At 36.9% G+C, this 23,843-nt stretch overlaps 18 non-coding genes across 18 annotated transcripts; all 18 read right to left on the bottom strand.

Annotated features, from left to right (window-relative positions):
* Window positions 1-6,149: 6,149 nt before the first annotated feature.
* LOC141326668 (5S ribosomal RNA) lies at window positions 6,150-6,268 on the bottom strand. Its single transcript, XR_012354023.1, has one exon. It is a non-coding gene; the product is annotated as a 5S ribosomal RNA (ribosomal RNA).
* An 84-nt stretch (window positions 6,269-6,352) lies between these two features.
* On the bottom strand, window positions 6,353-6,471 carry LOC141327802 (5S ribosomal RNA). Its single transcript, XR_012355077.1, has one exon. It is a non-coding gene; the product is annotated as a 5S ribosomal RNA (ribosomal RNA).
* A 753-nt stretch (window positions 6,472-7,224) lies between these two features.
* LOC141327801 (5S ribosomal RNA) lies at window positions 7,225-7,343 on the bottom strand. The gene has a single exon (XR_012355076.1). It is a non-coding gene; the product is annotated as a 5S ribosomal RNA (ribosomal RNA).
* Window positions 7,344-7,427: 84 nt separating this feature from the next.
* On the bottom strand, window positions 7,428-7,546 carry LOC141326651 (5S ribosomal RNA). Its single transcript, XR_012354007.1, has one exon. It is a non-coding gene; the product is annotated as a 5S ribosomal RNA (ribosomal RNA).
* A 753-nt stretch (window positions 7,547-8,299) lies between these two features.
* On the bottom strand, window positions 8,300-8,418 carry LOC141327799 (5S ribosomal RNA). Its single transcript, XR_012355074.1, has one exon. It is a non-coding gene; the product is annotated as a 5S ribosomal RNA (ribosomal RNA).
* Window positions 8,419-8,502: 84 nt separating this feature from the next.
* Window positions 8,503-8,621, bottom strand: LOC141327798 (5S ribosomal RNA). Its single transcript, XR_012355073.1, has one exon. It is a non-coding gene; the product is annotated as a 5S ribosomal RNA (ribosomal RNA).
* A 753-nt stretch (window positions 8,622-9,374) lies between these two features.
* Window positions 9,375-9,493, bottom strand: LOC141326808 (5S ribosomal RNA). The gene has a single exon (XR_012354155.1). It is a non-coding gene; the product is annotated as a 5S ribosomal RNA (ribosomal RNA).
* An 84-nt stretch (window positions 9,494-9,577) lies between these two features.
* Window positions 9,578-9,696, bottom strand: LOC141326650 (5S ribosomal RNA). The gene has a single exon (XR_012354006.1). It is a non-coding gene; the product is annotated as a 5S ribosomal RNA (ribosomal RNA).
* Window positions 9,697-10,449: 753 nt separating this feature from the next.
* Window positions 10,450-10,568, bottom strand: LOC141327797 (5S ribosomal RNA). Its single transcript, XR_012355072.1, has one exon. It is a non-coding gene; the product is annotated as a 5S ribosomal RNA (ribosomal RNA).
* Window positions 10,569-10,652: 84 nt separating this feature from the next.
* Window positions 10,653-10,771, bottom strand: LOC141326892 (5S ribosomal RNA). The gene has a single exon (XR_012354237.1). It is a non-coding gene; the product is annotated as a 5S ribosomal RNA (ribosomal RNA).
* A 1,422-nt stretch (window positions 10,772-12,193) lies between these two features.
* Window positions 12,194-12,312, bottom strand: LOC141327796 (5S ribosomal RNA). The gene has a single exon (XR_012355071.1). It is a non-coding gene; the product is annotated as a 5S ribosomal RNA (ribosomal RNA).
* Window positions 12,313-18,947: 6,635 nt separating this feature from the next.
* On the bottom strand, window positions 18,948-19,066 carry LOC141327795 (5S ribosomal RNA). Its single transcript, XR_012355070.1, has one exon. It is a non-coding gene; the product is annotated as a 5S ribosomal RNA (ribosomal RNA).
* Window positions 19,067-19,819: 753 nt separating this feature from the next.
* On the bottom strand, window positions 19,820-19,938 carry LOC141327794 (5S ribosomal RNA). Its single transcript, XR_012355069.1, has one exon. It is a non-coding gene; the product is annotated as a 5S ribosomal RNA (ribosomal RNA).
* An 84-nt stretch (window positions 19,939-20,022) lies between these two features.
* On the bottom strand, window positions 20,023-20,141 carry LOC141327793 (5S ribosomal RNA). The gene has a single exon (XR_012355068.1). It is a non-coding gene; the product is annotated as a 5S ribosomal RNA (ribosomal RNA).
* A 754-nt stretch (window positions 20,142-20,895) lies between these two features.
* Window positions 20,896-21,014, bottom strand: LOC141327792 (5S ribosomal RNA). Its single transcript, XR_012355067.1, has one exon. It is a non-coding gene; the product is annotated as a 5S ribosomal RNA (ribosomal RNA).
* Window positions 21,015-21,767: 753 nt separating this feature from the next.
* LOC141327791 (5S ribosomal RNA) lies at window positions 21,768-21,886 on the bottom strand. Its single transcript, XR_012355066.1, has one exon. It is a non-coding gene; the product is annotated as a 5S ribosomal RNA (ribosomal RNA).
* A 753-nt stretch (window positions 21,887-22,639) lies between these two features.
* Window positions 22,640-22,758, bottom strand: LOC141327790 (5S ribosomal RNA). Its single transcript, XR_012355065.1, has one exon. It is a non-coding gene; the product is annotated as a 5S ribosomal RNA (ribosomal RNA).
* Window positions 22,759-23,512: 754 nt separating this feature from the next.
* LOC141327788 (5S ribosomal RNA) lies at window positions 23,513-23,631 on the bottom strand. The gene has a single exon (XR_012355063.1). It is a non-coding gene; the product is annotated as a 5S ribosomal RNA (ribosomal RNA).
* Window positions 23,632-23,843: the final 212 nt, after the last annotated feature.

Genomic DNA, 23,843 nt, shown 5'->3' with positions numbered 1-23,843 from the left:
CTTCTGCTCCAAATTACAAATCTAGCAATGGTTAATATCAAATTTAAAAAACACACATTCTTAAAATTACCTTTAGAACCAAATAAAAACATTGTTTCCCATTCTTCATCAATACATCTTTGTTCTACTCCCAATTTACTTGTCATTTCTTTTAATTTTTTTATAAAACATTTTAACCCTGTGCATTTAAAAAAAATATGTATCAATCCTTCATCTTCCCTATTACATACCTTGCATATTGCATCACTTGCCATTCCAAATTTACACAGTCTCATTTCACTTAATAAACAATTATGTCTTAAAATATAATCAAAGTTTTCTAAAATTGGACTTTTCCACCAAGCTCTTAGATTTTTCCATATTTTCTTAGTTTCCATACTTGGGTACAATCTTTGCCAATATCCTTCTGCTTTTGGTGTGATAAAAACATCTTCACATAAACAAGAATAAAACATCTTTAAAATACCATCTTTAAAAGCATGCTGTTTGTCATTACTTTTAAAATCAATCATCATTCCATCATTACCTTTTGTTTCTTCTGTACCTTCTATAATATTTATCCATTCTTCCGGTATTACTTCTTTCATTTGTTTGTATTGTTTTTCTAAGACTGTTTTAGTTTCATTGTCATAATTTTCTACAATTGCGTCTCTTATTACTTGCACCGGTACAAAACCAGGTATCACTTCATACAAAATATCTTTTATTTGCTTTATCCCCGCATAAAACCATTTTTTATAAAAAATGGTATCATTTCCCTTTTTAATTTGATTATTTAAAAACAATGGTTGTCTTAAAATCTCTTCCCTGGTAAAAGACGTACAAACAACATGCTTTCTAAAATCACCCCATGCTTTTACAACCTCTTTATAAAACTCTGGTATTCCGTTCATCATGTTTTCTTTTAGCTTCATCCATAAAACATCATCTCCCATTTTTCCACATTTATTTAAAAAATAGTTCATTACACCCTTCCACGCATATTTCCCATGTTTCCAGTATTTATTAACAGTTTTTATTCTTATACTTTTCATTCTTATTAATGGATCTATTAGTCCCAACCCTCCTTCCTCCACCTTTCCAATTAGAGTGTCATAAGCAATTTTCGATGGTTTCCCCTCCCATAAAAAGTTTAAAACAATAGATTTGATTTTTTTATACACCCATATAGGCAAACTCACAGAACCCAATACATACCACATTTTTGATAAAAACAAAGAATTAATAACTAAAACCTTCCCTTTTAAAAATAATCCTCTTAATTTCCAGAAATTTAATCTCTTCTCCATTCCTTTTAAAACCTCCTCCCATACCACTTCTCTTATTTCATTTTCATTTTCTCCAACCCTTATACCTAAAATTTTCATACTCTTCTTTTCTTCCTTAAATTGCATTTTATTCAGCAGATCATTCGGTAATCCAATTTTCATGTATGTAGTTTTTTCTTTATTAACTTTTGCCCCTGTTCCTTTACAATATCTTTCTAAAACTTCCATTGCTTTATCCATACTTTTAATATCTTTTACAAACAATGTCGTGTCATCTGCATATTGAAATATTTTTTGTTCTGATTCTTCTCCTTTTATGCGTATTCCTTTTATGTTCTTTTCCTGGTCTACTGCCAGTCCTAAAGCTTCAGATACTAAAGTGTATAATAATGCTGACATAGGACACCCTTGTCTGATTGATCTCGTTATTTTAAAATCTTTAGTTAAAAAACCATTCACTTTTACACAACTACTTATATCTGTATATAAACATTTTATCCATTTTAAAAAATTCTCCCCAAAACCAAATCTCTCCATCACATGTATCAAGTATTTGTGTTCAACTCTATCAAAAGCCTTTTCTAAATCCACACTTATTATATATCCTGTTTCTTTCTCCTCCTTCATGTACCATATCATATCTCTTATATTGTTAATGACATCAGTAATATCTCTTTTTAGAACAGCATATGCTTGATTTGTAGTAATTATATTTGGTACTACTATTTTCAATCGATTGGCTAAAATTTTGGCTAATATTTTATAATCTGTATTCAACATGCTTAGTGGTCTGTAGTTTTTCAGGTCTCTCTTATCACCTTTTTTCTTGTAAATTATTTTCACCATACCTTTCTTCATACTATTCGATAAATTCCCTTTTTTAAAATTATCTATAAATATTTCATTTAAAATTGGACATAACACATCTTTAAAAACCTTATAAAATTCAGCTGTTAATCCATCTATTCCTGGACTTTTACCATTTTTCAGTTGATCAATTGCAATTCCTATTTCTAATTCCGTAATCTCACTCTCACACATTTCTTTGTCTCCCTCATTAACTTTAACCTGTATTTTACTTAATACAAATTCCTCATCTTCTAAAACTATCTCATTTTTGGTAAATAAATGCTTATAGAATTCTCTGACTTCTTCCAAAATTCCTGTTTTATCTTCTACAATCCTCGCATCTTCTGTTTTAATACTTTTTATTATATCTGCTCTCTGTCTTGTTTTTTCTAATTCATAAAAATATTTCGTACTTCTTTCTCCTTCTACAATGTCTTTCGCCCTACTTCTTATTATTGCTCCTTTACACTTCTCTTCTTCTATTTTCTTTAATTCTTCCTGTAATTCTATTATCTTATCAATATTTTCATCATGCTCATTTACTTTCCTCATTTCTTCATCCCACTCTTTTTTGATCTTATTTTCTTTCATCTTTTTGACTTTTTGCCATTTGTTTGAATATTCCATTGAGAATTTTTTTATTCTTTTTTTTAGAATGTCCCACCAAAACCCTTTTTCCATTTCATACATTTCCTCATTTACACTATTAATTATTATACTTTCTATTTCCATTCTGTATATTTCATTTTTTAGAAGTTCTGCATTTAATATCCACACCCCTGGTCCTTTATCAGCCTCATTAAAATTCATCAATATCCATAAAAAATCATGATCACTCTCACTATAATTTTTGTAAGACGCCTTAGTGACATAATATGCTTCCTTTTTCTTACATAAAAATAAGTCTATTCTACTTTGCTTTAGAACTCTGTCAACAATTTGTCTTCTTGAATATTCTCTTTTCATACCATTCCTCTCTCTCCACACATCCACCATATTATATTTCTCCATTATGTTATGTAGTTCATTCCTCCCTCTATCTCTTCTAAATCCCATTGAATCATCTACATCAATTCTCTGTATTACAGTGTTAAAATCCCCTAACACCATAATGTTGTCATGTTTTTCTATTAACTCATTCATATCCCTGTAAAAATTAAATTTATCTCTTTCATCATTTGGTGCATGTATATTACACACTTTCATTTCTTTTCCATTACACACAAATTTAACAATTATTATTCTTCCCTTTGTGTCTTTATAATCTATATTTACTTCTTCAAATACTCCTTTTCTTATTAAGATAGCTACCCCTCTCTTCCTTTCCATATCACAGTTACTATATATTTCTCCGTTCCATAATTTTCTAATTTCATCACTTATTTTATCTTCCCATTTCGTTTCTTGTAAACATAGCACATCACATTTTTTGGTCAGACACATTAATCTTTCAAACTTTTGACATTTGGATAATCCTCTAGCATTCAGCGATACAATTGATATAGAGCTCATTAAAGAAAAGATTGGAAAAACCAAAAACCACCATTCAATCCGTTTCATTGTCTTTCAAAAAAGTATTTTTTACTTCACCCATTTCAGCTTTCCTCCTCTCCAGTCTTTCCTTTTGCTCTTCTCTTCTTATCTTCTGCCTTTTAAGAACCTGTTGAATGTCTAAGCCATCTTTTCTTGTTTTTACACATCTATTCAGTCTTTCTTTTCCTTTGTTTTCCATTCCACGAATTTCCCCCCCATTGTCTGCTCCTCTTACCTCAGTCAGTGTCTTTATTCCCTTATCCTCAGCTTTTTCTTTTTCTTGTCCTTTTTCGTAGTCCAGTTCATTAGTGTCCACATCGTCCTGTTCCTTAGAAAATCCTTCTTTAATCAAATTTATATCCTCTTTGTTCGCTCCTCCTCCCATCTCCATTCCTTGTTCTTCATCTTCCTTCTTTTCTTTATTCTCATCTATGTTGTTGTTCTCCTCTTCCTCGTCATCTTGTTTCTCGTCCTCTCCTTGCGTCTGCCTTTGTGAGTCATTTAACCTCTCAATTGTTGTAACTCCCATTACCTCTTGTATTTCCATTCCTGGATCTTCATTTTCCTCGTCTTCTATCTCGCATCTGCATCTTAACATTGTCTTTTGGCAGCCTTGGCACCGCGGGACTTTACAGTCTCGCGCATAATGCCCCTGCTCAAGACAATTTCTGCATGTGAATTGTGGGCAGTCCTTTTTTTCATGCTCCGGACTTACACAGATCCTGCATGTCTTCACTTGATTATCGTGAATCACTCTGAAGTACTGCACTCCTTCTTCAGTCCTGAAGCTTGTGTTGTATGGTAAAGACGTCACCTCTTGTGGAAACTTTACCCTCAAAAATCGTGTTCCGTCTGCCACCGTTGTCCCGGGATGATATCTTCTTCTTAGTGGTAGAATGGGAGTTACACCCCAATTGATTAGTTTTTGACTGATTTCCTCATCTTCTATATAGCTGGGCAGACTCAAGAAAGACACCATTCTTTCTGTTGCACACAATTTCCTTATCTCACATTCTTGTCCGTTTATCATTATTCCATTCAACAGCAAATCACAGTCCATCTCACTTTCCATAGTCATTTCAAAATCATAATTATTTTTTCTTCTCAGTCCGATCAATTTTCCCATTCCAACTTTCTCTTCAACTGCTTTAATTATCATTAGTATTGTTATATTTTCTATATCTTTAACAGTCATTGTTAATGTTGCTTCTTTCTTGTATTCCCTCTGATACCTTGTTTGTTTGCTTAATTTCTGTATCATTTGTTGTCGTTGAGATAAAACATTTCTTTTTTCTCCAACTTCTTTCTCAATTCCAATACCTTCAGTTGATTGTAGATCTCCTTTCCGTTCTTGTCCAGTTGTTTTTCTTTCTTGTTTCCTCCTTGAAACCACCGTCGCCCACGTTTCATTATTGTTTTCTCCATGTCTTTCATTTATATTCCTTTCAGTTATGTCTGCAACAAATCCTGGTTCCGCATTTCCCATCTCATGTTGTTTTACCAGTCCGTGTTCTTTGTCCATTAAATCCATATTTTGGTTGTCTCAAACCCCAAACAGAAAGACCTGTTTGGGGTTAAAAAAAAACCTTCCTCAAAAAAAACTTCTTCTAACTAAAAAACAAACAAAATAAATGTGAAAAAACACCCAGAAAAACGGTGAGCCTATCTCACCTACTGCACACTACAAACTGCCAACTCACTTCCTGTTTGCTCTCTAGCGCCTCAGGTGGGGGTATGGCCGTAAGCGAGGGCTGCTCCAAAAAGTGGGCTATTTAAAGATCAGCCTCCGTAAAAGCCAGCATATTATATAAATAGTGAAGAAAAGGCAAAAGCTTACAGCACCTGGTATTCCCAGGCGGTCTCCCATCCAAGTGTAACAATCGGCCTTATCAGCCGAGTTACAAGACTAAAATGGGGTCAGATTTAACTGTGAGAGATGACTAGTGGTTAAAAGAATGAGACATAAAAGAAGATTGGTTTAAATAGATTTGGTTTATTTACAAGGTTCACATAAAAGACTTTAAAACAACACGATAAAACGAGGTAAATGCTGTTAAAAGAATACAGTTAATTTGTCCATACCCTAAAAACAGTCCAAGAATCCCAGTGTGTTGATAAGTCCAATGTGAGTGTCCAACGGTGTATATACAATCCACAGAAAGTGTAATCCAAAGTTTGCAGGTGGTGAATGGAAAGGTGAGCTCTAAAATTAGCAACTCCTCAATCCAACAGTTTGGTGACTGTCCTTTGTTTGTCATGCTGCTCTCTTATACAGTTGTACTTCCTGCTTCCTGTCATGTGTCTAGTCACATGGCAGGCCAACCATCCATTTTTTAAAGACACACACTCACTTAAAATGTTAAGAGTAATAAAATGGCCTAAAAAACATGTAAAACACTTAAAACTCTATAATACATTTAAATGATTGTAATAAATAGAGCGGTAAAACACGTCTTTCTAAAAGCCAGCATATTATATAAATAGTGAAGAAAAGGCAAAAGCTTACAGCACCTGGTATTCCCAGGCGGTCTCCCATCCAAGTACTAAGCAGGCCCGACGCTGCTTAGCTTCCGAGATCAGAAGAGATCGGGCGCTCTCAGCGCGGTATGGCCGTAAGCGAGGGCTGCTCCAAAAAGTGGGCCATTTAAAGATCAGCCTCCGTAAAAGCCAGCATATTATATAAATAGTGAAGAAAAGGCAGAAGCTTACAGCACCTGGTATTCCCAGGCGGTCTCCCATCCAAGTACTAAGCAGGCCCGACGCTGCTTAGCTTCCGAGATCAGACGAGATCGGGCGCTCTCAGCGCGGTATGGCCGTAAGCGAGGGCTGCTCCAAAAAGTGGGCTATTTAAAGATCAGCCTCCGTAAAAGCCAGCATATTATATAAATAGTGAAGAAAAGGCAAAAGCTTACAGCACCTGGTATTCACAGGCGGTCTCCCATCCAAGTGTAACAATCGGCCTTATCAGCCGAGTTACAAGACTAAAATGGGGTCAGATTTAACTGTGAGAGATGACTAGTGGTTAAAAGAATGAGACATAAAAGAAGATTGGTTTAAATAGATTTGGTTTATTTACAAGGTTCACATAAAAGACTTTAAAACAACACGATAAAACGAGGTAAACGCTGTTAAAAGGATACAGTTAATTTGTCCATACCCTAAAAACAGTCCAAGAATCCCAGTGTGTTGATAAGTCCAATGTGAGTGTCCACCGGTGTATATACAATCCACAGAAAGTATAATCCAAAGTTTGCAGGTGGTGAATTGAAAGGTGAGCTCTAAAATTAGCAACTCCTCAATCCAACAGTTTGGTGACTGTCCTTTGTTTGTCATGCTGCTCTCTTATACAGTTGTACTTCCTGCTTCCTGTCATGTGTCTAGTCACATGGCAGGCCAACCATCCATTTTTTAAAGACACACACTCACTTAAAATGTTAAGAGTAATAAAATGGCCTAAAAAACATGTAAAACACTTAATACTCTATAATACATTTAAATGATTGTAATAAATAGAGCGGTAAAACACGTCTTTCTAAAAGCCAGCATATTATATAAATAGTGAAGAAAAGGCAAAAGCTTACAGCACCTGGTATTCCCAGGCGGTCTCCCATCCAAGTACTAAGCAGGCCCGACGCTGCTTAGCTTCCGAGATCAGACGAGATCGGGCGCTCTCAGCGCGGTATGGCCGTAAGCGAGGGCTGCTCCAAAAAGTGGGCTATTTAAAGATTAGCCTCCGTAAAAGCCAGCATATTATATAAATAGTGAAGAAAAGGCAAAAGCTTACAGCACCTGGTATTCCCGGGCGGTCTCCCATCCAAGTACTAAGCAGGCCCGACGCTGCTTAGCTTCCGAGATCAGACGAGATCGGGCGCTCTCAGCGCGGTATGGCCGTAAGCGAGGGCTGCTCCAAAAAGTGGGCTATTTAAAGATCAGCCTCCGTAAAAGCCAGCATATTATATAAATAGTGAAGAAAAGGCAAAAGCTTACAGCACCTGGTATTCCCAGGCGGTCTCCCATCCAAGTGTAACAATCGGCCTTATCAGCCGAGTTACAAGACTAAAATGGGGTCAGATTTAACTGTGAGAGATGACTAGTGGTTAAAAGAATGAGACATAAAAGAAGATTGGTTTAAATAGATTTGGTTTATTTACAAGGTTCACATAAAAGACTTTAAAACAACACGATAAAACGAGGTAAACGCTGTTAAAAGAATACAGTTCATTTGTCCATACCCTAAAAACAGTCCAAGAATCCCAGTGTGTTGATAAGTCCAATGTGAGTGTCCACCGGTGTATATACAATCCACAGAAAGTGTAATCCAAAGTTTGCAGGTGGTGAATGGAAAGGTGAGCTCTAAAATTAGCAACTCCTCAATCCAACAGTTTGGTGACTGTCCTTTGTTTGTCATGCTGCTCTCTTATACAGTTGTACTTCCTGCTTCCTGTCATGTGTCTAGTCACATGGCAGGCCAACCATACATTTTTTAAAGACACACACTCACTTAAAATGTTAAGAGTAATAAAATGGCCTAAAAAACATGTAAAACACTTAAAACTCTATAATACATTTAAATGATTGTAATAAATAGAGCGGTAAAACACGTCTTTCTAAAAGCCAGCATATTATATAAATAGTGAAGAAAAGGCAAAAGCTTACAGCACCTGGTATTCCCAGGCGGTCTCCCATCCAAGTACTAAGCAGGCCCGACGCTGCTTAGCTTCCGAGATCAGACGAGATCGGGCGCTCTCAGCGCGGTATGGCCGTAAGCGAGGGCTGCTCCAAAAAGTGGGCCATTTAAAGATCAGCCTCCGTAAAAGCCAGCATATTATATAAATAGTGAAGAAAAGGCAGAAGCTTACAGCACCTGGTATTCCCAGGCGGTCTCCCATCCAAGTACTAAGCAGGCCCGACGCTGCTTAGCTTCCGAGATCAGACGAGATCGGGCGCTCTCAGCGCGGTATGGCCGTAAGCGAGGGCTGCTCCAAAAAGTGGGCCATTTAAAGATCAGCCTCCGTAAAAGCCAGCATATTATATAAATAGTGAAGAAAAGGCAAAAGCTTACAGCACCTGGTATTCCCAGGCGGTCTCCCATCCAAGTGTAACAATCGGCCTTATCAGCCGAGTTACAAGACTAAAATGGGGTCAGATTTAACTGTGAGAGATGACTAGTGGTTAAAAGAATGAGACATAAAAGAAGATTGGTTTAAATAGATTTGGTTTATTTACAAGGTTCACATAAAAGACTTTAAAACAACACGATAAAACGAGGTAAACGCTGTTAAAAGAATACAGTTCATTTGTCCATACCCTAAAAACAGTCCAAGAATCCCAGTGTGTTGATAAGTCCAATGTGAGTGTCCACCGGTGTATATACAATCCACAGAAAGTGTAATCCAAAGTTTGCAGGTGGTGAATGGAAAGGTGAGCTCTAAAATTAGCAACTCCTCAATCCAACAGTTTGGTGACTGTCCTTTGTTTGTCATGCTGCTCTCTTATACAGTTGTACTTCCTGCTTCCTGTCATGTGTCTAGTCACATGGCAGGCCAACCATCCATTTTTTAAAGACACACACTCACTTAAAATGTTAAGAGTAATAAAATGGCCTAAAAAACATGTAAAACACTTAAAACTCTATAATACATTTAAATGATTGTAATAAATAGAGCGGTAAAACACGTCTTTCTAAAAGCCAGCATATTATATAAATAGTGAAGAAAAGGCAAATGCTTACAGCACCTGGTATTCCCAGGCGGTCTCCCATCCAAGTACTAAGTAGGCCCGACGCTGCTTAGCTTCCGAGATCAGACGAGATCGGGCGCTCTCAGCGCGGTATGGCCGTAAGCGAGGGCTGCTCCAAAAAGTGGGCTATTTAAAGATCAGCCTCCGTAAAAGCCAGCATATTATATAAATAGTGAAGAAAAGGCAAAAGCTTACAGCACCTGGTATTCCCGGGCGGTCTCCCATCCAAGTACTAAGCAGGCCCGACGCTGCTTAGCTTCCGAGATCAGACGAGATCGGGCGCTCTCAGCGCGGTATGGCCGTAAGCGAGGGCTGCTCCAAAAAGTGGGCTATTTAAAGATCAGCCTCCGTAAAAGCCAGCATATTATATAAATAGTGAAGAAAAGGCAAAAGCTTACAGCACCTGGTATTCCCAGGCGGTCTCCCATCCAAGTGTAACAATCGGCCTTATCAGCCGAGTTACAAGACTAAAATGGGGTCAGATTTAACTGTGAGAGATGACTAGTGGTTAAAAGAATGAGACATAAAAGAAGATTGGTTTAAATAGATTTGGTTTATTTACAAGGTTCACATAAAAGACTTTAAAACAACACGATAAAACGAGGTAAACGCTGTTAAAAGAATACAGTTCATTTGTCCATACCCTAAAAACAGTCCAAGAATCCCAGTGTGTTGATAAGTCCAATGTGAGTGTCCACCGGTGTATATACAATCCACAGAAAGTGTAATCCAAAGTTTGCAGGTGGTGAATGGAAAGGTGAGCTCTAAAATTAGCAACTCCTCAATCCAACAGTTTGGTGACTGTCCTTTGTTTGTCATGCTGCTCTCTTATACAGTTGTACTTCCTGCTTCCTGTCATGTGTCTAGTCACATGGCAGGCCAACCATCCATTTTTTAAAGACACACACTCACTTAAAATGTTAAGAGTAATAAAATGGCCTAAAAAACATGTAAAACACTTAAAACTCTATAATACATTTAAATGATTGTAATAAATAGAGCGGTAAAACACGTCTTTCTAAAAGCCAGCATATTATATAAATAGTGAAGAAAAGGCAAAAGCTTACAGCACCTGGTATTCCCAGGCGGTCTCCCATCCAAGTACTAAGCAGGCCCGACGCTGCTTAGCTTCCGAGATCAGACGAGATCGGGCGCTCTCAGCGCGGTATGGCCGTAAGCGAGGACTGCTCCAAAAAGTGGGCCATTTAAAGATCAGCCTCCGTAAAAGCCAGCATATTATATAAATAGTGAAGAAAAGGCAGAAGCTTACAGCACCTGGTATTCCCAGGCGGTCTCCCATCCAAGTACTAAGCAGTCCCGATGCTGCTTAGCTTCCGAGATCAGACGAGATCGGGCGCTCTCAGCGCGGTATGGCCGTAAGCGAGGGCTGCTCCAAAAAGTGGGCTATTTAAAGATCAGCCTCCGTAAAAGCCAGCATATTATATAAATAGTGAAGAAAAGGCAAAAGCTTACAGCACCTGGTATTCCCAGGCGGTCTCCTATCCAAGTGTAACAATCGGCCTTATCAGCTGAGTTACAAGACTAAAATGGGGTCAGATTTAACTGTGAGAGATGACTAGTGGTTAAAAGAATGAGACATAAAAGAAGATTGGTTTAAATAGATTTGGTTTATTTACAAGGTTCACATAAAAGACTTTAAAACAACACGATAAAACGAGGTAAACGCTGTTAAAAGAATACAGTTAATTTGTCCATACCCTAAAAACAGTCCAAGAATCCCAGTGTGTTGATAAGTCCAATGTGAGTGTCCAACGGTGTATATACAATCCACAGAAAGTGTAATCCAAAGTTTGCAGGTGGTGAATGGAAAGGTGAGCTCTAAAATTAGCAACTCCTCAATCCAACAGTTTGGTGACTGTCCTTTGTTTGTCATGCTGCTCTCTTATACAGTTGTACTTCCTGCTTCCTGTCATGTGTCTAGTCACATGGCAGGCCAACCATCCATTTTTTAAAGACACACACTCACTTAAAATGTTAAGAGTAATAAAATGGCCTAAAAAACATGTAAAACACTTAAAACTCTATAATACATTTAAATGATTGTAATAAATAGAGCGGTAAAACACGTCTTTCTAAAAGCCAGCATATTATATAAATAGTGAAGAAAAGGCAAAAGCTTACAGCACCTGGTATTCCCAGGCGGTCTCCCATCCAAGTGTAACAATCGGCCTTATCAGCCGAGTTACAAGACTAAAATGGGGTCAGATTTAACTGTGAGAGATGACTAGTGGTTAAAAGAATGAGACATAAAAGAAGATTGGTTTAAATAGATTTGGTTTATTTACAAGGTTCACATAAAAGACTTTAAAACAACACGATAAAACGAGGTAAACGCTGTTAAAAGAATACAGTTCATTTGTCCATACCCTAAAAACAGTCCAAGAATCCCAGTGTGTTGATAAGTCCAATGTGAGTGTCCACCGGTGTATATACAATCCACAGAAAGTGTAATCCAAAGTTTGCAGGTGGTGAATGGAAAGGTGAGCTCTAAAATTAGCAACTCCTCAATCCAACAGTTTGGTGACTGTCCTTTGTTTGTCATGCTGCTCTCTTATACAGTTGTACTTCCTGCTTCCTGTCATGTGTCTAGTCACATGGCAGGCCAACCATCCATTTTTTAAAGACACACACTCACTTAAAATGTTAAGAGTAATAAAATGGCCTAAAAAACATGTAAAACACTTAAAACTCTATAATACATTTAAATGATTGTAATAAATAGAGCGGTAAAACACGTCTTTCTAAAAGCCAGCATATTATATAAATAGTGAAGAAAAGGCAAAAGCTTACAGCACCTGGTATTCCCAGGCGGTCTCCCATCCAAGTACTAAGCAGGCCCGACGCTGCTTAGCTTCCGAGATCAGACGAGATCGGGCGCTCTCAGCGCGGTATGGCCGTAAGCGAGGACTGCTCCAAAAAGTGGGCCATTTAAAGATCAGCCTCCGTAAAAGCCAGCATATTATATAAATAGTGAAGAAAAGGCAGAAGCTTACAGCACCTGGTATTCCCAGGCGGTCTCCCATCCAAGTACTAAGCAGGCCCGATGCTGCTTAGCTTCCGAGATCAGACGAGATCGGGCGCTCTTTTTTTTTTTTTTTTTTTTTTTTTTTTTTTTTTTTTTTTTTTTTTTTTTTTCTTTAATTTATTTATTTATTTAAAACATGTTAATACATTTTAAAAACAGTCTGAATCACATTCTGGCAACAATACATTAAATCGAAACCATGTCATTTCAATAAATGGGTTATCATTTACAAAAATTTTGACAAAAACATCTTTCTCTTCATTCATATTACAGTAATCAAACAAAACATTTAAAATAAAACACATCTTCACCTTAAAAAGTTTGCACACAGGTATTTTTGTTTTCTTTTGTTTGACAAAATTCCTTCTGCTCCAAATTACAAATCTAGCAATGGTTAATATCAAATTTAAAAAACACACATTCTTAAAATTACCTTTAGAACCAAATAAAAACATTGTTTCCCATTCTTCATCAATACATCTTTGTTCTACTCCCAATTTACTTGTCATTTCTTTTAATTTTTTTATAAAACATTTTAACCCTGTGCATTTAAAAAAAATATGTATCAATCCTTCATCTTCCCTATTACATACCTTGCATATTGCATCACTTGCCATTCCAAATTTACACAGTCTCATTTCACTTAATAAACAATTATGTCTTAAAATATAATCAAAGTTTTCTAAAATTGGACTTTTCCACCAAGCTCTTAGATTTTTCCATATTTTCTTAGTTTCCATACTTGGGTACAATCTTTGCCAATATCCTTCTGCTTTTGGTGTGATAAAAACATCTTCACATAAACAAGAATAAAACATCTTTAAAATACCATCTTTAAAAGCATGCTGTTTGTCATTACTTTTAAAATCAATCATCATTCCATCATTACCTTTTGTTTCTTCTGTACCTTCTATAATATTTATCCATTCTTCCGGTATTACTTCTTTCATTTGTTTGTATTGTTTTTCTAAGACTGTTTTAGTTTCATTGTCATAATTTTCTACAATTGCGTCTCTTATTACTTGCACCGGTACAAAACCAGGTATCACTTCATACAAAATATCTTTTATTTGCTTTATCCCCGCATAAAACCATTTTTTATAAAAAATGGTATCATTTCCCTTTTTAATTTGATTATTTAAAAACAATGGTTGTCTTAAAATCTCTTCCCTGGTAAAAGACGTACAAACAACATGCTTTCTAAAATCACCCCATGCTTTTACAACCTCTTTATAAAACTCTGGTATTCCGTTCATCATGTTTTCTTTTAGCTTCATCCATAAAACATCATCTCCCATTTTTCCACATTTATTTAAAAAATAGTTCATTACACCCTTCCACGCATATTTCCCATGTTTCCAGTATTTATTAACAGTTTTTATTCTTATACTTTTCATTCTTATTAATGGATCTATTAGTCCCAACCCTCCTTCCTCCACCTTTCCAATTAGAGTGTCATAAGCAATTTTCGATGGTTTCCCCTCCCATAAAAAGTTTAAAACAATAGATTTGATTTTTTTATACACCCATATAGGCAAACTCACAGAACCCAATACATACCACATTTTTGATAAAAACAAAGAATTAATAACTAAAACCTTCCCTTTTAAAAATAATCCTCTTAATTTCCAGAAATTTAATCTCTTCTCCATTCCTTTTAAAACCTCCTCCCATACCACTTCTCTTATTTCATTTTCATTTTCTCCAACCCTTATACCTAAAATTTTCATACTCTTCTTTTCTTCCTTAAATTGCATTTTATTCAGCAGATCATTCGGTAATCCAATTTTCATGTATGTAGTTTTTTCTTTATTAACTTTTGCCCCTGTTCCTTTACAATATCTTTCTAAAACTTCCATTGCTTTATCCATACTTTTAATATCTTTTACAAACAATGTCGTGTCATCTGCATATTGAAATATTTTTTGTTCTGATTCTTCTCCTTTTATGCGTATTCCTTTTATGTTCTTTTCCTGGTCTACTGCCAGTCCTAAAGCTTCAGATACTAAAGTGTATAATAATGCTGACATAGGACACCCTTGTCTGATTGATCTCGTTATTTTAAAATCTTTAGTTAAAAAACCATTCACTTTTACACAACTACTTATATCTGTATATAAACATTTTATCCATTTTAAAAAATTCTCCCCAAAACCAAATCTCTCCATCACATGTATCAAGTATTTGTGTTCAACTCTATCAAAAGCCTTTTCTAAATCCACACTTATTATATATCCTGTTTCTTTCTCCTCCTTCATGTACCATATCATATCTCTTATATTGTTAATGACATCAGTAATATCTCTTTTTAGAACAGCATATGCTTGATTTGTAGTAATTATATTTGGTACTACTATTTTCAATCGATTGGCTAAAATTTTGGCTAATATTTTATAATCTGTATTCAACATGCTTAGTGGTCTGTAGTTTTTCAGGTCTCTCTTATCACCTTTTTTCTTGTAAATTATTTTCACCATACCTTTCTTCATACTATTCGATAAATTCCCTTTTTTAAAATTATCTATAAATATTTCATTTAAAATTGGACATAACACATCTTTAAAAACCTTATAAAATTCAGCTGTTAATCCATCTATTCCTGGACTTTTACCATTTTTCAGTTGATCAATTGCAATTCCTATTTCTAATTCCGTAATCTCACTCTCACACATTTCTTTGTCTCCCTCATTAACTTTAACCTGTATTTTACTTAATACAAATTCCTCATCTTCTAAAACTATCTCATTTTTGGTAAATAAATGCTTATAGAATTCTCTGACTTCTTCCAAAATTCCTGTTTTATCTTCTACAATCCTCGCATCTTCTGTTTTAATACTTTTTATTATATCTGCTCTCTGTCTTGTTTTTTCTAATTCATAAAAATATTTCGTACTTCTTTCTCCTTCTACAATGTCTTTCGCCCTACTTCTTATTATTGCTCCTTTACACTTCTCTTCTTCTATTTTCTTTAATTCTTCCTGTAATTCTATTATCTTATCAATATTTTCATCATGCTCATTTACTTTCCTCATTTCTTCATCCCACTCTTTTTTGATCTTATTTTCTTTCATCTTTTTGACTTTTTGCCATTTGTTTGAATATTCCATTGAGAATTTTTTTATTCTTTTTTTTAGAATGTCCCACCAAAACCCTTTTTCCATTTCATACATTTCCTCATTTACACTATTAATTATTATACTTTCTATTTCCATTCTGTATATTTCATTTTTTAGAAGTTCTGCATTTAATATCCACACCCCTGGTCCTTTATCAGCCTCATTAAAATTCATCAATATCCATAAAAAATCATGATCACTCTCACTATAATTTTTGTAAGACGCCTTAGTGACATAATATGCTTCCTTTTTCTTACATAAAAATAAGTCTATTCTACTTTGCTTTAGAACTCTGTCAACAATTTGTCTTCTTGAATATTCTCTTTTCATACCATTCCTCTCTCTCCACACATCCACCATATTATATTTCTCCATTATGTTATGTAGTTCATTCCTCCCTCTATCTCTTCTAAATCCCATTGAATCATCTACATCAATTCTCTGTATTACAGTGTTAAAATCCCCTAACACCATAATGTTGTCATGTTTTTCTATTAACTCATTCATATCCCTGTAAAAATTAAATTTATCTCTTTCATCATTTGGTGCATGTATATTACACACTTTCATTTCTTTTCCATTACACACAAATTTAACAATTATTATTCTTCCCTTTGTGTCTTTATAATCTATATTTACTTCTTCAAATACTCCTTTTCTTATTAAGATAGCTACCCCTCTCTTCCTTTCCATATCACAGTTACTATATATTTCTCCGTTCCATAATTTTCTAATTTCATCACTTATTTTATCTTCCCATTTCGTTTCTTGTAAACATAGCACATCACATTTTTTGGTCAGACACATTAATCTTTCAAACTTTTGACATTTGGATAATCCTCTAGCATTCAGCGATACAATTGATATAGAGCTCATTAAAGAAAAGATTGGAAAAACCAAAAACCACCATTCAATCCGTTTCATTGTCTTTCAAAAAAGTATTTTTTACTTCACCCATTTCAGCTTTCCTCCTCTCCAGTCTTTCCTTTTGCTCTTCTCTTCTTATCTTCTGCCTTTTAAGAACCTGTTGAATGTCTAAGCCATCTTTTCTTGTTTTTACACATCTATTCAGTCTTTCTTTTCCTTTGTTTTCCATTCCACGAATTTCCCCCCCATTGTCTGCTCCTCTTACCTCAGTCAGTGTCTTTATTCCCTTATCCTCAGCTTTTTCTTTTTCTTGTCCTTTTTCGTAGTCCAGTTCATTAGTGTCCACATCGTCCTGTTCCTTAGAAAATCCTTCTTTAATCAAATTTATATCCTCTTTGTTCGCTCCTCCTCCCATCTCCATTCCTTGTTCTTCATCTTCCTTCTTTTCTTTATTCTCATCTATGTTGTTGTTCTCCTCTTCCTCGTCATCTTGTTTCTCGTCCTCTCCTTGCGTCTGCCTTTGTGAGTCATTTAACCTCTCAATTGTTGTAACTCCCATTACCTCTTGTATTTCCATTCCTGGATCTTCATTTTCCTCGTCTTCTATCTCGCATCTGCATCTTAACATTGTCTTTTGGCAGCCTTGGCACCGCGGGACTTTACAGTCTCGCGCATAATGCCCCTGCTCAAGACAATTTCTGCATGTGAATTGTGGGCAGTCCTTTTTTTCATGCTCCGGACTTACACAGATCCTGCATGTCTTCACTTGATTATCGTGAATCACTCTGAAGTACTGCACTCCTTCTTCAGTCCTGAAGCTTGTGTTGTATGGTAAAGACGTCACCTCTTGTGGAAACTTTACCCTCAAAAATCGTGTTCCGTCTGCCACCGTTGTCCCGGGATGATATCTTCTTCTTAGTGGTAGAATGGGAGTTACACCCCAATTGATTAGTTTTTGACTGATTTCCTCATCTTCTATATAGCTGGGCAGACTCAAGAAAGACACCATTCTTTCTGTTGCACACAATTTCCTTATCTCACATTCTTGTCCGTTTATCATTATTCCATTCAACAGCAAATCACAGTCCATCTCACTTTCCATAGTCATTTCAAAATCATAATTATTTTTTCTTCTCAGTCCGATCAATTTTCCCATTCCAACTTTCTCTTCAACTGCTTTAATTATCATTAGTATTGTTATATTTTCTATATCTTTAACAGTCATTGTTAATGTTGCTTCTTTCTTGTATTCCCTCTGATACCTTGTTTGTTTGCTTAATTTCTGTATCATTTGTTGTCGTTGAGATAAAACATTTCTTTTTTCTCCAACTTCTTTCTCAATTCCAATACCTTCAGTTGATTGTAGATCTCCTTTCCGTTCTTGTCCAGTTGTTTTTCTTTCTTGTTTCCTCCTTGAAACCACCGTCGCCCACGTTTCATTATTGTTTTCTCCATGTCTTTCATTTATATTCCTTTCAGTTATGTCTGCAACAAATCCTGGTTCCGCATTTCCCATCTCATGTTGTTTTACCAGTCCGTGTTCTTTGTCCATTAAATCCATATTTTGGTTGTCTCAAACCCCAAACAGAAAGACCTGTTTGGGGTTAAAAAAAAACCTTCCTCAAAAAAAACTTCTTCTAACTAAAAAACAAACAAAATAAATGTGAAAAAACACCCAGAAAAACGGTGAGCCTATCTCACCTACTGCACACTACAAACTGCCAACTCACTTCCTGTTTGCTCTCTAGCGCCTCAGGTGGGGGTATGGCCGTAAGCGAGGGCTGCTCCAAAAAGTGGGCTATTTAAAGATCAGCCTCCGTAAAAGCCAGCATATTATATAAATAGTGAAGAAAAGGCAAAAGCTTACAGCACCTGGTATTCCCAGGCGGTCTCCCATCCAAGTGTAACAATCGGCCTTATCAGCCGAGTTACAAGACTAAAATGGGGTCAGATTTAACTGTGAGAGATGACTAGTGGTTAAAAGAATGAGACATAAAAGAAGATTGGTTTAAATAGATTTGGTTTATTTACAAGGTTCACATAAAAGACTTTAAAACAACACGATAAAACGAGGTAAATGCTGTTAAAAGAATACAGTTAATTTGTCCATACCCTAAAAACAGTCCAAGAATCCCAGTGTGTTGATAAGTCCAATGTGAGTGTCCAACGGTGTATATACAATCCACAGAAAGTGTAATCCAAAGTTTGCAGGTGGTGAATGGAAAGGTGAGCTCTAAAATTAGCAACTCCTCAATCCAACAGTTTGGTGACTGTCCTTTGTTTGTCATGCTGCTCTCTTATACAGTTGTACTTCCTGCTTCCTGTCATGTGTCTAGTCACATGGCAGGCCAACCATCCATTTTTTAAAGACACACACTCACTTAAAATGTTAAGAGTAATAAAATGGCCTAAAAAACATGTAAAACACTTAAAACTCTATAATACATTTAAATGATTGTAATAAATAGAGCGGTAAAACACGTCTTTCTAAAAGCCAGCATATTATATAAATAGTGAAGAAAAGGCAAAAGCTTACAGCACCTGGTATTCCCAGGCGGTCTCCCATCCAAGTACTAAGCAGGCCCGACGCTGCTTAGCTTCCGAGATCAGACGAGATCGGGCGCTCTCAGCGCGGTATGGCCGTAAGCGAGGGCTGCTCCAAAAAGTGGGCTATTTAAAGATCAGCCTCCGTAAAAGCCAGCATATTATATAAATAGTGAAGAAAAGGCAAAAGCTTACAGCACCTGGTATTCCCAGGCGGTCTCCCATCCAAGTGTAACAATCGGCCTTATCAGCCGAGTTACAAGACTAAAATGGGGTCAGATTTAACTGTGAGAGATGACTAGTGGTTAAAAGAATGAGACATAAAAGAAGATTGGTTTAAATAGATTTGGTTTATTTACAAGGTTCACATAAAAGACTTTAAAACAACACGATAAAACGAGGTAAATGCTGTTAAAAGAATACAGTTAATTTGTCCATACCCTAAAAACAGTCCAAGAATCCCAGTGTGTTGATAAGTCCAATGTGAGTGTCCAACGGTGTATATACAATCCACAGAAAGTGTAATCCAAAGTTTGCAGGTGGTGAATGGAAAGGTGAGCTCTAAAATTAGCAACTCCTCAATCCAACAGTTTGGTGACTGTCCTTTGTTTGTCATGCTGCTCTCTTATACAGTTGTACTTCCTGCTTCCTGTCATGTGTCTAGTCACATGGCAGGCCAACCATCCATTTTTTAAAGACACACACTCACTTAAAATGTTAAGAGTAATAAAATGGCCTAAAAAACATGTAAAACACTTAAAACTCTATAATACATTTAAATGATTGTAATAAATAGAGCGGTAAAACACGTCTTTCTAAAAGCCAGCATATTATATAAATAGTGAAGAAAAGGCAAAAGCTTACAGCACCTGGTATTCCCAGGCGGTCTCCCATCCAAGTACTAAGCAGGCCCGACGCTGCTTAGCTTCCGAGATCAGACGAGATCGGGCGCTCTCAGCGCGGTATGGCCGTAAGCGAGGGCTGCTCCAAAAAGTGGGCCATTTAAAGATCAGCCTCCGTAAAAGCCAGCATATTATATAAATAGTGAAGAAAAGGCAAAAGCTTACAGCACCTGGTATTCCCAGGCGGTCTCCCATCCAAGTACTAAGCAGGCCCGACGCTGCTTAGCTTCCGAGATCAGACGAGATCGGGCGCTCTCAGCGCGGTATGGCCGTAAGCGAGGGCTGCTCCTAAAAAGTGGGCTATTTAAAGATCAGCCTCCGTAAAAGCCAGCATATTATATAAATAGTGAAGAAAAGGCAAAAGCTTACAGCACCTGGTATTCCCAGGCGGTCTCCCATCCAAGTGTAACAATCGGCCTTATCAGCCGAGTTACAAGACTAAAATGGGGTCAGATTTAACTGTGAGAGATGACTAGTGGTTAAAAGAATGAGACATAAAAGAAGATTGGTTTAAATAGATTTGGTTTATTTACAAGGTTCACATAAAAGACTTTAAAACAACACGATAAAACGAGGTAAACGCTGTTAAAAGAATACAGTTCATTTGTCCATACCCTAAAAACAGTCCAAGAATCCCAGTGTGTTGATAAGTCCAATGTGATTGTCCACCGGTGTATATACAATCCACAGAAAGTGTAATCCAAAGTTTGCAGGTGGTGAATGGAAAGGTGAGCTCTAAAATTAGCAACTCCTCAATCCAACAGTTTGGTGACTGTCCTTTGTTTGTCATGCTGCTCTCTTATACAGTTGTACTTCCTGCTTCCTGTCATGTGTCTAGTCACATGGCAGGCCAACCATCCATTTTTTAAAGACACACACTCACTTAAAATGTTAAGAGTAATAAAATGGCCTAAAAAACATGTAAAACACTTAAAACTCTATAATACATTTAAATGATTGTAATAAATAGAGCGGTAAAACACGTCTTTCTAAAAGCCAGCATATTATATAAATAGTGAAGAAAAGGCAAAAGCTTACAGCACCTGGTATTCCCAGGCGGTCTCCCATCCAAGTACTAAGCAGGCCCGACGCTGCTTAGCTTCCGAGATCAGACGAGATCGGGCGCTCTCAGCGCGGTATGGCCGTAAGCGAGGGCTGCTCCAAAAAGTGGGCTATTTAAAGATCAGCCTCCGTAAAAGCCAGCATATTATATAAATAGTGAAGAAAAGGCAAAAGCTTACAGCACCTGGTATTCCCAGGCGGTCTCCCATCCAAGTGTAACAATCGGCCTTATCAGCCGAGTTACAAGACTAAAATGGGGTCAGATTTAACTGTGAGAGATGACTAGTGGTTAAAAGAATGAGACATAAAAGAAGATTGGTTTAAATAGATTTGGTTTATTTACAAGGTTCACATAAAAGACTTTAAAACAACACGATAAAACGAGGTAAACGCTGTTAAAAGAATACAGTTCATTTGTCCATACCCTAAAAACAGTCCAAGAATCCCAGTGTGTTGATAAGTCCAATGTGAGTGTCCACCGGTGTATATACAATCCACAGAAAGTGTAATCCAAAGTTTGCAGGTGGTGAATGGAAAGGTGAGCTCTAAAATTAGCAACTCCTCAATCCAACAGTTTGGTGACTGTCCTTTGTTTGTCATGCTGCTCTCTTATACAGTTGTACTTCCTGCTTCCTGTCATGTGTCTAGTCACATGGCAGGCCAACCATCCATTTTTTAAAGACACACACTCACTTAAAATGTTAAGAGTAATAAAATGGCCTAAAAAACATGTAAAACACTTAAAACTCTATAATACATTTAAATGATTGTAATAAATAGAGCGGTAAAACACGTCTTTCTAAAAGCCAGCATATTATATAAATAGTGAAGAAAAGGCAAAAGCTTACAGCACCTGGTATTCCCAGGCGGTCTCCCATCCAAGTACTAAGCAGGCCCGACGCTGCTTAGCTTCCGAGATCAGACGAGATCGGGCGCTCTCAGCGCGGTATGGCCGTAAGCGAGGACTGCTCCAAAAAGTGGGCCATTTAAAGATCAGCCTCCGTAAAAGCCAGCATATTATATAAATAGTGAAGAAAAGGCAGAAGCTTACAGCACCTGGTATTCCCAGGCGGTCTCCCATCCAAGTGTAACAATCGGCCTTATCAGCCGAGTTACAAGACTAAAATGGGGTCAGATTTAACTGTGAGAGATGACTAGTGGTTAAAAGAATGAGACATAAAAGAAGATTGGTTTAAATAGATTTGGTTTATTTACAAGGTTCACATAAAAGACTTTAAAACAACACGATAAAACGAGGTAAATGCTGTTAAAAGAATACAGTTAATTTGTCCATACCCTAAAAACAGTCCAAGAATCCCAGTGTGTTGATAAGTCCAATGTGAGTGTCCAACGGTGTATATACAATCCACAGAAAGTGTAATCCAAAGTTTGCAGGTGGTGAATGGAAAGGTGAGCTCTAAAATTAGCAACTCCTCAATCCAACAGTTTGGTGACTGTCCTTTGTTTGTCATGCTGCTCTCTTATACAGTTGTACTTCCTGCTTCCTGTCATGTGTCTAGTCACATGGCAGGCCAACCATCCATTTTTTAAAGACACACACTCACTTAAAATGTTAAGAGTAATAAAATGGCCTAAAAAACATGTAAAACACTTAAAACTCTATAATACATTTAAATGATTGTAATAAATAGAGCGGTAAAACACGTCTTTCTAAAAGCCAGCATATTATATAAATAGTGAAGAAAAGGCAAAAGCTTACAGCACCTGGTATTCCCAGGCGGTCTCCCATCCAAGTACTAAGCAGGCCCGACGCTGCTTAGCTTCCGAGATCAGACGAGATCGGGCGCTCTCAGCGCGGTATGGCCGTAAGCGAGGGCTGCTCCTAAAAAGTGGGCTATTTAAAGATCAGCCTCCGTAAAAGCCAGCATATTATATAAATAGTGAAGAAAAGGCAAAAGCTTACAGCACCTGGTATTCCCAGGCGGTCTCCCATCCAAGTGTAACAATCGGCCTTATCAGCCGAGTTACAAGACTAAAATGGGGTCAGATTTAACTGTGAGAGATGACTAGTGGTTAAAAGAATGAGACATAAAAGAAGATTGGTTTAAATAGATTTGGTTTATTTACAAGGTTCACATAAAAGACTTTAAAACAACACGATAAAACGAGGTAAACGCTGTTAAAAGAATACAGTTCATTTGTCCATACCCTAAAAACAGTCCAAGAATCCCAGTGTGTTGATAAGTCCAATGTGAGTGTCCACCGGTGTATATACAATCCACAGAAAGTGTAATCCAAAGTTTGCAGGTGGTGAATGGAAAGGTGAGCTCTAAAATTAGCAACTCCTCAATCCAACAGTTTGGTGACTGTCCTTTGTTTGTCATGCTGCTCTCTTATACAGTTGTACTTCCTGCTTCCTGTCATGTGTCTAGTCACATGGCAGGCCAACCATCCATTTTTTAAAGACACACACTCACTTAAAATGTTAAGAGTAATAAAATGGCCTAAAAAACATGTAAAACACTTAAAACTCTATAATACATTTAAATGATTGTAATAAATAGAGCGGTAAAACACGTCTTTCTAAAAGCCAGCATATTATATAAATAGTGAAGAAAAGGCAAAAGCTTACAGCACCTGGTATTCCCAGGCGGTCTCCCATCCAAGTACTAAGCAGGCCCGACGCTGCTTAGCTTCCGAGATCAGACGAGATCGGGCGCTCTCAGCGCGGTATGGCCGTAAGCGAGGGCTGCTCCAAAAAGTGGGCTATTTAAAGATCAGCCTCCGTAAAAGCCAGCATATTATATAAATAGTGAAGAAAAGGCAAAAGCTTACAGCACCTGGTATTCCCAGGCGGTCTCCCATCCAAGTGTAACAATCGGCCTTATCAGCCGAGTTACAAGACTAAAATGGGGTCAGATTTAACTGTGAGAGATGACTAGTGGTTAAAAGAATG

This window comes from Garra rufa, chromosome 2 (genome assembly GCF_049309525.1).
Source record: "Garra rufa chromosome 2, GarRuf1.0, whole genome shotgun sequence".
Lineage (NCBI taxonomy): Eukaryota > Metazoa > Chordata > Actinopteri > Cypriniformes > Cyprinidae > Garra > Garra rufa.
This window is presented reverse-complemented; position numbering and strand designations above follow the sequence as displayed.